This window comes from Phascolarctos cinereus, unplaced genomic scaffold (genome assembly GCF_003287225.1).
Source record: "Phascolarctos cinereus isolate Bilbo 61053 unplaced genomic scaffold, phaCin_HiC Scaffold_7;HRSCAF=346, whole genome shotgun sequence".
Classification (NCBI taxonomy): domain Eukaryota; kingdom Metazoa; phylum Chordata; class Mammalia; order Diprotodontia; family Phascolarctidae; genus Phascolarctos; species Phascolarctos cinereus.
In genome coordinates this window covers 121,011,087-121,024,182 of record NW_027556180.1, presented here as the reverse complement: position 1 = coordinate 121,024,182, position 13,096 = coordinate 121,011,087, and the positions used below count along the sequence as shown (strand labels likewise).

At 36.9% G+C, this 13,096-nt stretch overlaps 1 long non-coding RNA gene and 1 other non-coding gene across 2 annotated transcripts in view; both read right to left on the bottom strand.

Moving 5' to 3' along the window:
• Nucleotides 1-13,096, bottom strand: part of LOC144454887 (uncharacterized) — a 69,500-nt gene that overhangs the window by 49,633 nt on the left and 6,771 nt on the right. The window lies entirely within an intron of this gene.
• Nucleotides 1,886-1,992, bottom strand: LOC144454912 (U6 spliceosomal RNA). Its single transcript, XR_013483460.1, has one exon. It is a non-coding gene; the product is annotated as a U6 spliceosomal RNA (small nuclear RNA).

The window sequence follows — 13,096 nt, the reverse complement described above, 5'->3', positions numbered from 1 at the left end:
CAGTCAGATGAATTTTGTTGAGGTTGTTGTTCAGTCACTTTCAGTAGTTTCTGACTTTTTGTGACCCCATTTGGGGTTTTCTTGGCAAAGATACTAGGGTAGTTTGCCATTTTCTTCTCCAGCTCATTTTACTGATGAGGAAACTGAGGCAAACAGGGTTAAGTGACTTCTCCAAGGTCACAACACAGCTAGTAACTGTCTAAGGCCAGATTTGAACTCAGGAAGATGAGTCTTCCTGACTCCAGGTCTAGTACTCTATCCACTGCACCACCTACCTGTCCTCCAAGTAACTTATATTTGTTCAATAATTACACAACAATTCTGGTTTCCTTTTTTCCCCCAGGCATTACCCTAAAAGTTATTCTAATCATTGAAGCCTATTTCATTCACTCCAGTCTTCAACACTGTGTCACCTTCAAAGCTCAGCCATACCTGCTTATCTCAGAACTCCAAGTTAGAAAATGCCTGCTTCCATGTAACTGGATTTTGAATACAGACAGGACTCAGCAACAAACCTTAACGGAACAGTATATTATACACAGATAAAATAATAAATGCAAAATATAAAGAAAACATATACAAAATAATTTCTGGGTAGGGGTTAAGTGGGAAGTTAACAACTGGAAATGTTTCATTTTGCAGATACCCCTTTAAATGAACCTTGAATGGAGCTAGGAATAGGAAGAAAGGAGGAGGGAAAGAATTATGGCCATATGGGACGGCCTGTGCAAAGACTAGGACATAGGTGATAAAACGTTATATGTGGGATGCAATGGAAAGTGTGCCAGTTTGCCTAGAATATAAAGTATGAGAGTAATATGAAATAAATCTGGGGAGAAAAGCCTTCCTTCCAGAATCTCCCAGATTGGTTTTCTTAGGATATTTTATCCATGGCCTAGGAAAACCTATCTTCCCCGTTAACTTCTAAATCCCCCATGGGGGGGGGGAAAAAAACCTTTCCTCATCTGGTTCCTAAAGAGATAACTAGGCCAACCGAAACAAGGCTCATTTATCTTTCAAGACCATGTGCTCTGGACCAGTTACAGTTAGAACCATTCTGGTGATTCAGGCTTGGAATTAGAAGGAAATGAAATACTCGTGAACAGTAAGATGCAATAAAAATAAATTTACTTACAATAAGAGATTTTTAAGGATCCAATTACTTATTCAGGTTCTCCTTCAACTCCACACTCTTCATGGCAAAGCTGAGTTAGAAAGATATTCTACAGGGCAGCGAGAATTCTCCTAAATCTTTAGTGCATCGACTTCCAACAGGCTGAACTTTGTATGCCTCAGGCTTAAGGAAATCATTTTAGTGGTTCAAGCCGAGGTCACTTGAACCAACTATATCCCACCTGCATCCAAGGATCCAAGATTGCTACCAAGTTTGTGAAAGAACTTCCTTTCTCCTTTATGAATTCTTACTCACTATGATTGTTTGAAAACAATTTCACCTCCTTCATAATATTATAAAACAAAGTACCTCCAACAATTCCACCTCATGGTCCCCCAAGGCCTTCCTAGGAAGGAGTTCTTCAAACCATTCTATGACAAAGAATAAATGCCAATTAAAGGTTACCTGAACAATTTCCCCAGAATATATAAAACCTTCACAGGGCAGCAAAAAATTCAAGGCCAGGGCAATTCTTCAGCGATTGGAATAAGGAAGGGTTAGAAAGGATCAACCCAGATTATATCTAAATGTAACCCATCCTTATCAGATAAGTCTTCCTAGACATTCAATCCAAGAACCTTCCGAACCAGAGTCTTACACATTTTACAAGGGTAGCATCAATTCACCAGAGTCCTAGCTTCTGGGAGGTGGGACACCGTCAATCAGAGGTATGATATTGAAGATTTTTGGTTTTATTTTTTTCTTTTTAAAAAAAATATGGAACACTTCATGAATTTGCATGTCATCCTTGTGCAGGAGCCATGCTAATCTTCTCTGTATCATTGCAATATTAGTATATATACTGCCCAAGCTAGCACAGTTTTGTTTTTTCAAGAATCTATTTTATCCTTCAACGATACTAGCTACCTGAGAATAATTTGGGACCCGTGAAAAAAACTGAATTTAGTGGTGGCAGACCCAATCTTGGTTGACCAGAGTTTTTCCTTAAGGTACCTAAATATAAGAAAGTAGCGAGATCATTGAGATCACTCTTTAGGTAGCTAGAACCAAATAAACTTAGCACCTAGTTATTAAGAATCATTAATTATGGTGGCAAGCTACCAGATGTTTCCCTCCTATCTGCCACATACTAGGTAAGCTTCTCCTTTTTCTCCCCACATCAGGCCAATCTCAAAGTGTCCTGGAGTCTGCCACTAAACTGAATTGGTTTTAAAAATCTGATTTGAGAGTATATTTTTTGCTACTTGCCCCTGGCCCATTTTGTGAAACTTATCCTAAATATGAAAGCTACCATCTAGAGCTTTGTCTTTATGTATTATTAGTGATGTCCCAGAAACAAAGAGAAAGAGAGATTTCTCCAAGTGTCTATCAAAACTAAGTATCAGGAGCGGCTAGGTGGCACAGTGCATAGAGCACTGGCCCTGAAGTCAGGAGGACCTGAGTTCAAATCTGACCTCAGACCAAACACTTGACACTTACTAGCTGTGTGACTCTGAGCAAGTCACTTAACCCCAATTTCCTAAAAAAAAAAAAAAAAAAACCAAAAAAACCTAAGTATCACTTTTAAGGGTCAACTAAGCTTAGAATAACTTTCTTAGAGCAACACTGAAAGGTTGAAGAGACAGAAAAGTAAGGTATTGCCACCAAGCTAATCACTATTTGAAACTAGCCTATATTTACCTTGGCAAGAAGAGTAGACTTGATCACTTTTGTGATATCTTCCAAAACTAAGATTTGGTGCTTGTGTGACTGGCCTGGTACTCTTTAACTTCACAGAAGATAAGGGGGAGAAATTGTTGGAACTCTTAGTCTTAACCCTGGCACATAGTTAGTGCTTAATAAATGTCTTATCTATCTTTGTCTAGCTGAATTCCTAGTGCACATCTATATATACACACAAACCTGTGCGAGCAGGGACCATTGTTTTTGCATTTTTTTGTATCCCCAGTAACAGATACAAAGCCCTGCACATAGTAGGTGCTTACTAATATAATTACAGCATCTACCTACCAGATATTTTGTGAGGATCAAATGAGATAATTTTTATAAAGAGCTTAGCATAGTGCCTGATATATAATAGTTAATATATAAATGCTTATTCCCTTCCCTTACCCCTTTGTTAATAAATTTTGGTTGACGTGACAACATAACAACAAGAGAGAGACAGAGGGAGGGAGGGAGGGAGGGAGGGAGGGAGAGAGAGAGAGAGAGAGAGAGAGAGAGAGAGAGAGAGAGAGAGAGAGAGAGAGAGAGAGATGCAAAAAAAAAATTGCAACTTCAAAAATCTTTAAGAAAACTGAATAATTGTAAAGTTAGCAGTGTTTAAAAGGGAGAGAGCCAACTGGAGCTGCCCAGAGCCCTTCAGAAAAGAAATGTTTGATTGAAAAGAATGGGGAAGATGTTTCAAGAAGGAGGATTTATTTCATTTCCAAAAATGCTAGAGTACGTTCCTTCAAATTCAGGCACAATGTTATAAGGACCTTCAGGAGAAGTGAAGATTGCTGACTAACTCCACTCTCCACAAAACATTGTGACATTTGTTGAAGATGATACAAACTTCACTGACTAATTCCTGATATTAAAATCCCACACATTCACACAGCAGGTATAGATCCTGATTGCCAAAAAGGCAGCTGGAGTAAAAAATGCCAAAAGTAACTAACGGAGCAAAGACGCACAAGGCTACTGTTAAAGAAACAGAAGTATGACTCTGATGGGTTTAAAATTTCCCTTAGATATTACTCATCTTCACATATATTCAGATCTTAGCAAACACTTAATTCATGTGTCTCCTTAGTGCTTGATATGTGACCTTCAAAAACAGACTTGTGTTTGTTATGCTCCAGTTCACCTAATGCACGTTTTCAACTATGTGCCTAGCAGTTCTAACAATACGTCATTCCTTTACTGGTTCCCAGAGGTGGCAGGTTGGCCCGTATAGCCCTTTCTCACGGCCAGCTCTTTCCCTTAACCCAAGGATTTCTACTGAGAAAGAAAATATGATGAAAAACCTTATATATGACACTCCAGATAAGTCACAGGGGGTAAAGCAGGTTGATACTTGCTTTGTATGTGCTATGGACTCAGCTTTTGTTCTTTGGAGACATCGAGAAAGCAAGGGTGAGGATGTTTAAACATCAAAAGTCAAACTAAGAAAGAAGCACAGATGTCAAAGATCTTGGTCCTTTTGTGAAGGCCTATCGCCACAGCCATGAAAAGGGGAAAGATGGGGAAGTAATGAACTTTCAGGGAAGTAGTGGGCTGCACTGGGGTTAAAAAGAAAGGCAAAAATGGTCCCTTCCCTCAAGGACAGGGGATACAAAGAAAGGCAAAACCAGTCCCTACACTCAAAGAACTCACATTTTATTGGGAGAGACATCATGCAAACAACTGTTTGCATATGAAGCATTCTGTCGAATTGTTTTTCATTGGTATCCAACTCTTCATGACTCTATTTGGGATCTTCTTGGCAAAGATACTGGAACGGTTTGCCATTTCCTTCTCCATACAAGGTAAACACAAGGTAAATTGGTGGGTTGTTTTTTGTTTTTTTTTTACAGAGAAAGGAAGTGATTTATTTGTTCAAAGTTATAAAACAGTTGCATCCAAGCCTAAGTAAGCTATTTACATTATAAAACTGGTAAATACAATTGAAACACTATTCAGTAGTAAGTGACTGGCATCATTCCTGGGCTAAATCTAAATACACAAACTGCTGGGAAAGATGATGGAAGGGAAAGGAGGATAGAAATATGTCTTGATGTTGTATGTTTGTTGCTACTTTCAACAGATGCTAAGCACAACAAATGGCACAGAAGTACAGACAAGACATGTGGGCTTGGGAAGGGGAAAGGGGAGATGCAACCCTTAAAGCAAAAAAGCTGGAGCAAGGCTAATGTCTGTACCCCACCTGCAGCCATCCACCAGAGTTCAGGTTTCTGCTTAGCAGACAACAGCCAAAGAATGAAAAACTCCCTCAAACCACAGAGCCTCCTTTAGGACACAGATGCTTTGGAGCTAACAAAAAGGACAGAGGAAAGACACTAATCTAGTAACCGGGATAAGAAAAGGCATCTTTTGATTGGTGAGATTTAAGCTGAAACTTGAAGGAAGATAGGCAGAGATGCGGAGAGAAAGAGCATTCCAGGCACAGAGAACAGCCAATGAAAAGACACACAAAGTCTGAATTATCTTTGGGAAACACTCCCTCTGGATTACAGAATCCATAGTAGAGAATAAAGTAAAAGACAGATATGACAGATATTAAGGGAGAACTAGTAAGCCTTTGGCAATTGATTGGATGTGGGGATATGAGGTAAGAATGTCTCTTCCATGATGGTGCCAGTGTTGCCTCAAACTGCCTACAAATCAGGAGTCCACATTAACTTGAACTTGGATGCATAAGTGGAAAAGGCAGCTAAGGCAGCATTGTGGTCAGGAAGACCTAAATTCAAATCTGATCTGAGACACTTGCCACTAGCTGTGGGACCCTGGAGAAAGTTGCTTAACCACTACCTGTCTCAGTTTCTAAAATGGGCATGATAATAGCACTTACCTTCCAGGGTTGTTGTGAGGATTAAATGAGATAATATTTGTGTATTTATCCCTTCTACATCATAGGGGTTAGGGGCATGGTGCCCCCACAATCGAAAATCCATGTAAAATTTTTGGCCCTCACTTCATACCAGAGAAGTCTGAATTAGTATGGTATTAGAAGATAAAATATGTTGATATTATATAATATTACATATATATGTATATGTTATGCATTTCTGAGCTTCAAAACTTTTTCTGTGTCATCTGCTAGCCTTTGCATGTCATCTGCGTAGAACTCCCCAAAAAATCCCATTTAGTTTCTTGTGACGACCCATGATATATTGACACTGTGATGGGGAAAATCATGATGTGGCATAACTGTAAAGTGCTTAACACAACACTTGGCATATAGTGGGTGCTATATAATTGCAAACTATTATTATTAAAAGGTAAATAATCTGTGGAAATTTTAGAGGTTTAAAATTACATAAGTCTTCTTTTTCCCCAAAGCACTCAACACACACTTAAAATATTTTTTAATCCTTTGTTAACAGATGGTTAGATTATTCCCATTGTAACTCCAATAGAGTTACAATTAGGCAGAAAGTTGATTACCAATGTGCCTTTCTCATTTTTCATTTTTCTCTAAACACCTATGAATCCGAGTGATTGGCATGATAAAAGAAAAGAGACTAATGAGATTCATATAGGACCAATAGGGGAAGTAAGTTTTTAGAGTCATTAAATATGCTTCCTCAAAATAGTAAATTGTATAATTAAGCTCCACAAGAACAAGCCAACAGGACAATGCTGCAGGTCAAACAAACTGGATGACAATTTCCTTTGAAATATGAACTTCTTCACACTGAAAAATAAAAATAGTTAAGGAGAAGTACTTAAACTGCTTTTTCCTTCATGTAGCAAGTTAAGTATGTATTAATTTCTATGATCACTCAGATTCTGAGAGGTAGAAAATAAGTACATTTCATCATTGCTTAGATGTGTAGCTTACTGAATATTTCAGATAAAGCTTTCAGAAATTGCAAACAAAAGCTCAATATTATCTAGGGAAAAAAACATCCAAATTCCTTGCTGAGCAAAATAGGAATCATAAAATCAAAGCAGAATATGGATGTTTCATCAAAGTTGAAAGTGTTTGAGGTATAATGCTGTGAGGGCCACGAGTTCATGATTTAATTCCACTGTTTATAGATGCCAAGCAACTATTAAAGTCTCTTTCAATGCCTAGGCATCCTAGGGTTCCTATTCAAGACAGTCTATAGTTTATATGAGTTTTTCAACTACAAAACTAATGAAGAGAAAAACTATCTTCAGCAAAATGATGAAACTAAATTGAAGCCCATTTGAGCCCAGCATAGAGGCATTATGGGTGTGTGGTGGTTACCATGGAAACACAGGTAATGTGGCAGAATGACTAAGTTATAAAAATTGAAATAAAAGAATACAGAAAAAAAACTTGATTGCCTGCTGTATGAATGGATTTGTAATGGTGAACAATTATTCATCTGCCCCTAGAATATCCAACTACAGAGCCACTAATTTCAGCTATTTTAACGCAAAAGCAACCCCACATTTTTCTATTTTCAAGTCTTTTATGCAGTGATGTATGATTTTTAGTGCCTCCTATATTTGTTAAACATTCATCTTTTTAACTTTAGTTACAGTCACATCATGTACGAACATAATGTGCCAAAGATGGTGCTTTTCTTTTACTTTCATTATTTTGTCCTTATATGGGAGTAAACATGCACACTAATCATAGACTTCAATTCAACAAGCACTTATTTTTATTTTATTGGGGTTGGGATCCTGGTGTACAAACTACCTCCAATGATGAAGATGGCCAATTTACATGAAACTTACAGTCTTTGAGAGTTGCCTGGTGAACTGGGAGATTGTGACATCTTCGAGCTTGAGCAACTAGTATTATATGGATTAAGGCTGAAACCCAAATCTTCCTGACCATAAGGTCATTTCTCCATCCACCATTCTAAACTCCTATTATTTTTATATCCCTTTACTGATATGGCTTAGCACAGCACATGTATAATATATATTTTATATACTATATATCTATATAATTATGTTAGTTACCTGGTGATACCTATTTTAATAATGAAAGCAGCAGTATATTTTTCAGCCTTTACCTCTTACACACGATCTCTAATTAATATATCATTAAAGGAAGGACTACACTTTTAAATCATTATATTCATAGTCATCTTTTCCAACCCACATTGTCTATTCAAATCTCTAAAATATACAATAATGATAATAACAATAATAATAATAAAGTTACTATCAAAAGAATACATTCTGCTTTTGTGATTATTGTAGGCTTTTGGGGGAAGCAAACATACAATTGATTTTTTAATTCTTTTTGGCACAGGATTAATGATACCAAAGATACAATATTGCCCTGTGAACCAATACGGATTTCAGTCCTTATCACAAGCAATTTGCCACTCTGATTGAATTTCTTGAGTTAACAAGAATTCTCTTGGAGGAAAGAAGAAAAATCACTTTCATTCATAGCTAGAGATTTGAAAAACTTCAATAATATTTGAACCCTAACAATACGCAAAATAATTCAACTTAATGAGTATTCACTAAAGTGTCTACTATGTGTAGGCTTCTATGCCAGGCAATGGAAAGACAAAGATAATGATAATAATACCCTGAAAGCCGTATTTATTAAATTATTGCCAAGTTCATGATACCATAAAATGAGTGTTGGCATTGAACTCAGTCACTTACAACCTATTGTAACTCACTTAGCCTGGTTGGGTCTATTTCTACATCTATAAAATGAGTTGGTTAGACAGGATTGTTGTTTAGACATTTTCAGTCACATCTGACTCTTTGCAACCCTATTTGGTGTTTTCTTGGCAAAGATACTGAAGCAGTTTGCCATTTTCTCCAGCTTATTTTATAGATGAGGAAACTGAGGCAAACATGGTGAAGTGACTTGCCCAGGACCATACATCTAGAAAGTGTCTGAAGCCACGTTTGAACTCAGATCTTCCTGACTCAAGGTCCCCCACTCTATCCACCATGCCACCTTGCTGCCCCGGATGATCTTGAATTTTCTGTAAGTCTCCAAATCTATGAGTTCTAGAATTAAAATATCCTTTACAGTACATTATTCAAGAAATGAATTATTGCCTCTAAGAATTGAAACCACTTCTTCCAGTCTTTCACTCAAATTAACATTTTATATAATTTTCTTTGTAATGGGGGAGGGGTGTGGGAGAGGAATATACTCTTCCTAAAGTTTACTGTGGGTTATTTTTTGATGTTTTTTTTAAATGAACTCTCAAGAGACAGAGGTGGATGGAGTGGAGGTGGGGAGCTATTACTAGCTATATTTGGAAATAACCAAATGGCAACAGCTGGAAATGTAGACTGCCACTTCTATAAGGCTTTCAAAAAAAAATCAAGGAAAAGAAAAAGTTGTTACCCTAACGAAAATCACAAGGACATTTAGCACAGTGGCATCATTTAATTTCTAGAAACCATAAAAATGTAACATGCCATTTTATGATTTAAATTCTTCTTTCTCTAACCTGACGATGGGTTTCATCCTTGGGGACAGAACAGAGATGAAAAGTTCTTCCTCAGAGCTTCAGGGACTCTCTTTAATCATCACCTGTCTCTATCACACAGTTTAATAACTAAGTTATCTCTACTTACGGTCTGTTCAGTTCCGACTTCCCCAAGTAGATAAGATCCTTGAAGGCAATTACTATGTCCAGAGCATTCAAAGCATCGGTCAGCAGCAACAATAATAGCAATGACTTGCTGAGTACCAACTGTGTGCAGGGCCTTAGATTAACAGGGGAGCCCTCAGGATAGAAAACTGCCTCCTTCAAGACTCTTAACTTGAGGCAAAATTTTTATGTTATTATTTGCTTCTTCCAAAGTGACCCTACTGGCTTTGTTTAATAGGCTTGCATTTACTTAAGTTTTTTTTTTCAGTTTCATTACCCAAAGAAGCTATCCTTTGGATACAATGACCAGGAAACAATCCTTCTGTAATTTCTAATTCCCTTCCATTTTGGAGAGGAATGGGGGAAGGATTCTGACAGCCACAGCATTAACTAAGTATTCCTGGACTTGATTTGACTTGATTGAAGGACTTTCAACCCAAAAAGAGAGTATGAACTGTCCAAGTTGTATTTATCTAACCTTTGTCGGGATCATTGTAGTTAGGTGTTATGTTACATGTGATAACAATCAATTCTCAAACCAGCATGTCTTGGATAAGTATTTACATTTTCATCCAAGTTAACTCAATACTAGCAATTGCAAGTGTTTACTCCCTAGTTAGAAAATAACAGAGACTAAAAAACCTAGCCTATGGCTTATTCGAGGGTCTTATTTCTTCATCCATGAAACCAGCATCAAGATGCATTGCATGTCTTATTTGGAATGTTGGGAAGAGCTTATATGGGGTCTCCTCCAATAGAATGTAAGCTCCCTGAGAGCAGGATCTGCTTAACTTTTGTCTTCGTAATTCTATCACTTAGAACAATAATACCTAGTAAGTGCTAAGCAAATACTTGCTGGTTGAGGGGTAGACAAGGTTTTTCTATTTGTGACCTAATTAATTTGTCTAAACTTCTTTAACATGAATGATTGGATTCATGTGGTGAGGATTCTTGATTCATAGTGGTATCTACAGCCCATTTTGCACCCCTTATCTCTTGGAATCGCCAGAGATAGCATGTCTCTGATACTGAATTCCAAGGCTTCTTTAGGAAGGCAATACATTTATTTGAGAGAGACATGAATAGCTAAGCAATAGAAAATAATCGCAGCTCTTCCCTTCCACTCTTTCCCCTCCTAATCCATTCTCCCCATAGCTGATAAACTGATATTTCTTAAGCACTGATTACCATGCATAACACAAGAGCTCAGGTCCATCTTAGATTCACTGGATTCAGACAGACTTAAAGGACAGTGAAGCCCCAGATAAGAAGTTAATTACTTTATTCTCAATGGTGGCAGGTCGAGACAGGGTATAGGAGCATCCACCTTTCTCTTTATTCTCAAAGGGGCCAGAGATGAGGAATAAAAGCATCCACCTCAACAGCATCCCTCTAATTCTCAATGGCAGCAGTTCAAGACAAGCACAGCTTTTCCGCACTTACTGACCAGTACTCATTTGATGTATAGAAAAACAGACAGAGAAGGCATCATGCCAACCATCAGCTCATAAGTTTTCATTAACTTTGGTTATATCATGATGTGTCAGCATAGTGGTGTTTACAGGTTAAGCTGAGATGTGGATAGATGGTTTGTTGTTAAACCTATATACAATAATCCATCTTCTACTCCCATTCCTTTTCTCAGGCTGTCTTTCTGTGCTTGCAATGTTCTTCTTCCTTTCTACCTCTTAAAATCTTTAGCTTTATCCAAGAGTCTATGCAGACTTCACCTTTCCTAGTGGGTTCTTCCTGATCCTGCCAGGAGGTAGTGCTGCTCTCCCCTACCCAACCCCCCTCACTGTAATTATTTTTTATCCCTGTGTATATTTTGTATCCTCTTTAAAATTTCACTAAAAAGAAGAAAATTTTCAGAAAAAAATTATGCTCAAGAATAACTAAATTTTTACTCTAGTTACAGGGAAAGGAGACCACAAAACCTAAATATAAACTTCTCTCCCCAAGAGTAATTTTCACAGAGTTTTTTTATATATTCATTCAAAGGGAACAAAATGTGTATCAATTAAGACAATTTGCAGCTCGTGGAGAAAAAAAAACCCAGGCTGAGGATCATCAAGGAAAAAGAGCATGAAAGAAGGTACAGCTGTCCTGACTTCCTTGAATTATTTATATTCTTGTACTTAGCAAGGTCTGGAATAATTAGGACAAAGAGTCTCTTAGTTTAAAATAATATGTTGTATTCCTGAAGCCCTTTACTGCTTCCTCAAGGTAAAATGTACTGGTTCAATTAAGAATTAGCACCTTTTCTATCTTTATCACCTGACAGTAGCAAAAATGAATGTTCAGTTGAAAGCAGGGACTGTCCCATTTTTCTGTCTCTCCAGTGCCTAAAAGTGCCTTGCTAGAGCACAAGTCTATTATCATTGAAATTGCATTTTAGTTCATCTTCAAATACCTTTAATCCTCATTTTTGAAAAGTATTGTGCCCTATTGAAGGGGCAAACTGTTGGCCATGTGATCACCACAGGGGCAGAAAAGTAGGAACCTACCTTCTGAACCATCAAACCTTCATTCCAACAATCCCTAAGCTAATTAGTTTGGATGTGCGGCTGAAATGAAATCTTTAGCAAATGGCACTAATCAATGTTACCACCTGTGAAAGAAGAAAGACAATGAGAAGAAAGGAGGAAGAAAGGAAATACATAAATGATGAGGTGTATTTGTATTTTCTCCAAACTACAAAGAAAAAAACTAAAAATTGAGGGGGGTTTTTCAACAACACTAAAGATACTGCAGACTCTCAATAAAAACAATCATCTGTAGACTAGATTGGTCAAGGAAATCAGTAAATTATATAAGAAGGAACATGGGAAAAGGCAACACAATCTGTGTAGCATAAATTTATTTATTATATTTGTAGTATTTGTGTTTCCTACTACTTAGCATATGGATTTGCCATTTTTTCTTGGAAAATGCAAGTGAAGATAATTGTTTAAAAATCTCAAATGCAACACAGTACATTGGTGTCTAAACTAAAAGTCTTGTTTTGCACTTGAAAATAACAAAGAGCAAATGTTTACAATTTTATTTATAAAGAAAAAATATGTATTACCTTGTGAAAGAAGGTGAATTCTAAATTACTTGGGCAGTGAATACAATGACAACTAAGTGTGAAGGAAAATAGACTGTAAGGTTCCAGAGCGAAGGCTCCAGCTGATGTGAACAGGCAATATATCTCATGGAAAAATCAGGGAAGGTTTCTGCACCTAGTAGGTGCTAATCAATAAATGTTGAAAGGATTGAATATATCTCCTGGTTGCCATTGTTCTCTACTTATTTAAGATATTGTGCTATTGTGTGTGTGTGTGTGTGTGTGTGTGTGTGTGTGTGTGTGTATATACATATATATAATATATATAGTCACATCACATTCACAGGTGTGCAAGCACATTTAGAGTGTGAATTTTTTAAAGGGAAACAATTATTGAATGCTCATTCATAACATTTTTATTTATCAAACTCAAAAAACTAATACAAACTTAATTTGTTTAAAATTAACTAATCTTTACTTAAAAATAAGGTTTTTTTAAATGATATACAAAATACAAAGTTGTTGTTGTAGTGAAAACCAAGCAGGCAAAAAAAGACGGTCAATATTCATGATCTTTATCTTTAAGCAAACTAGCTAATCTAAACTGACCAAAACAGATTAAAGTTTCTTAATCTTCCTGTACCA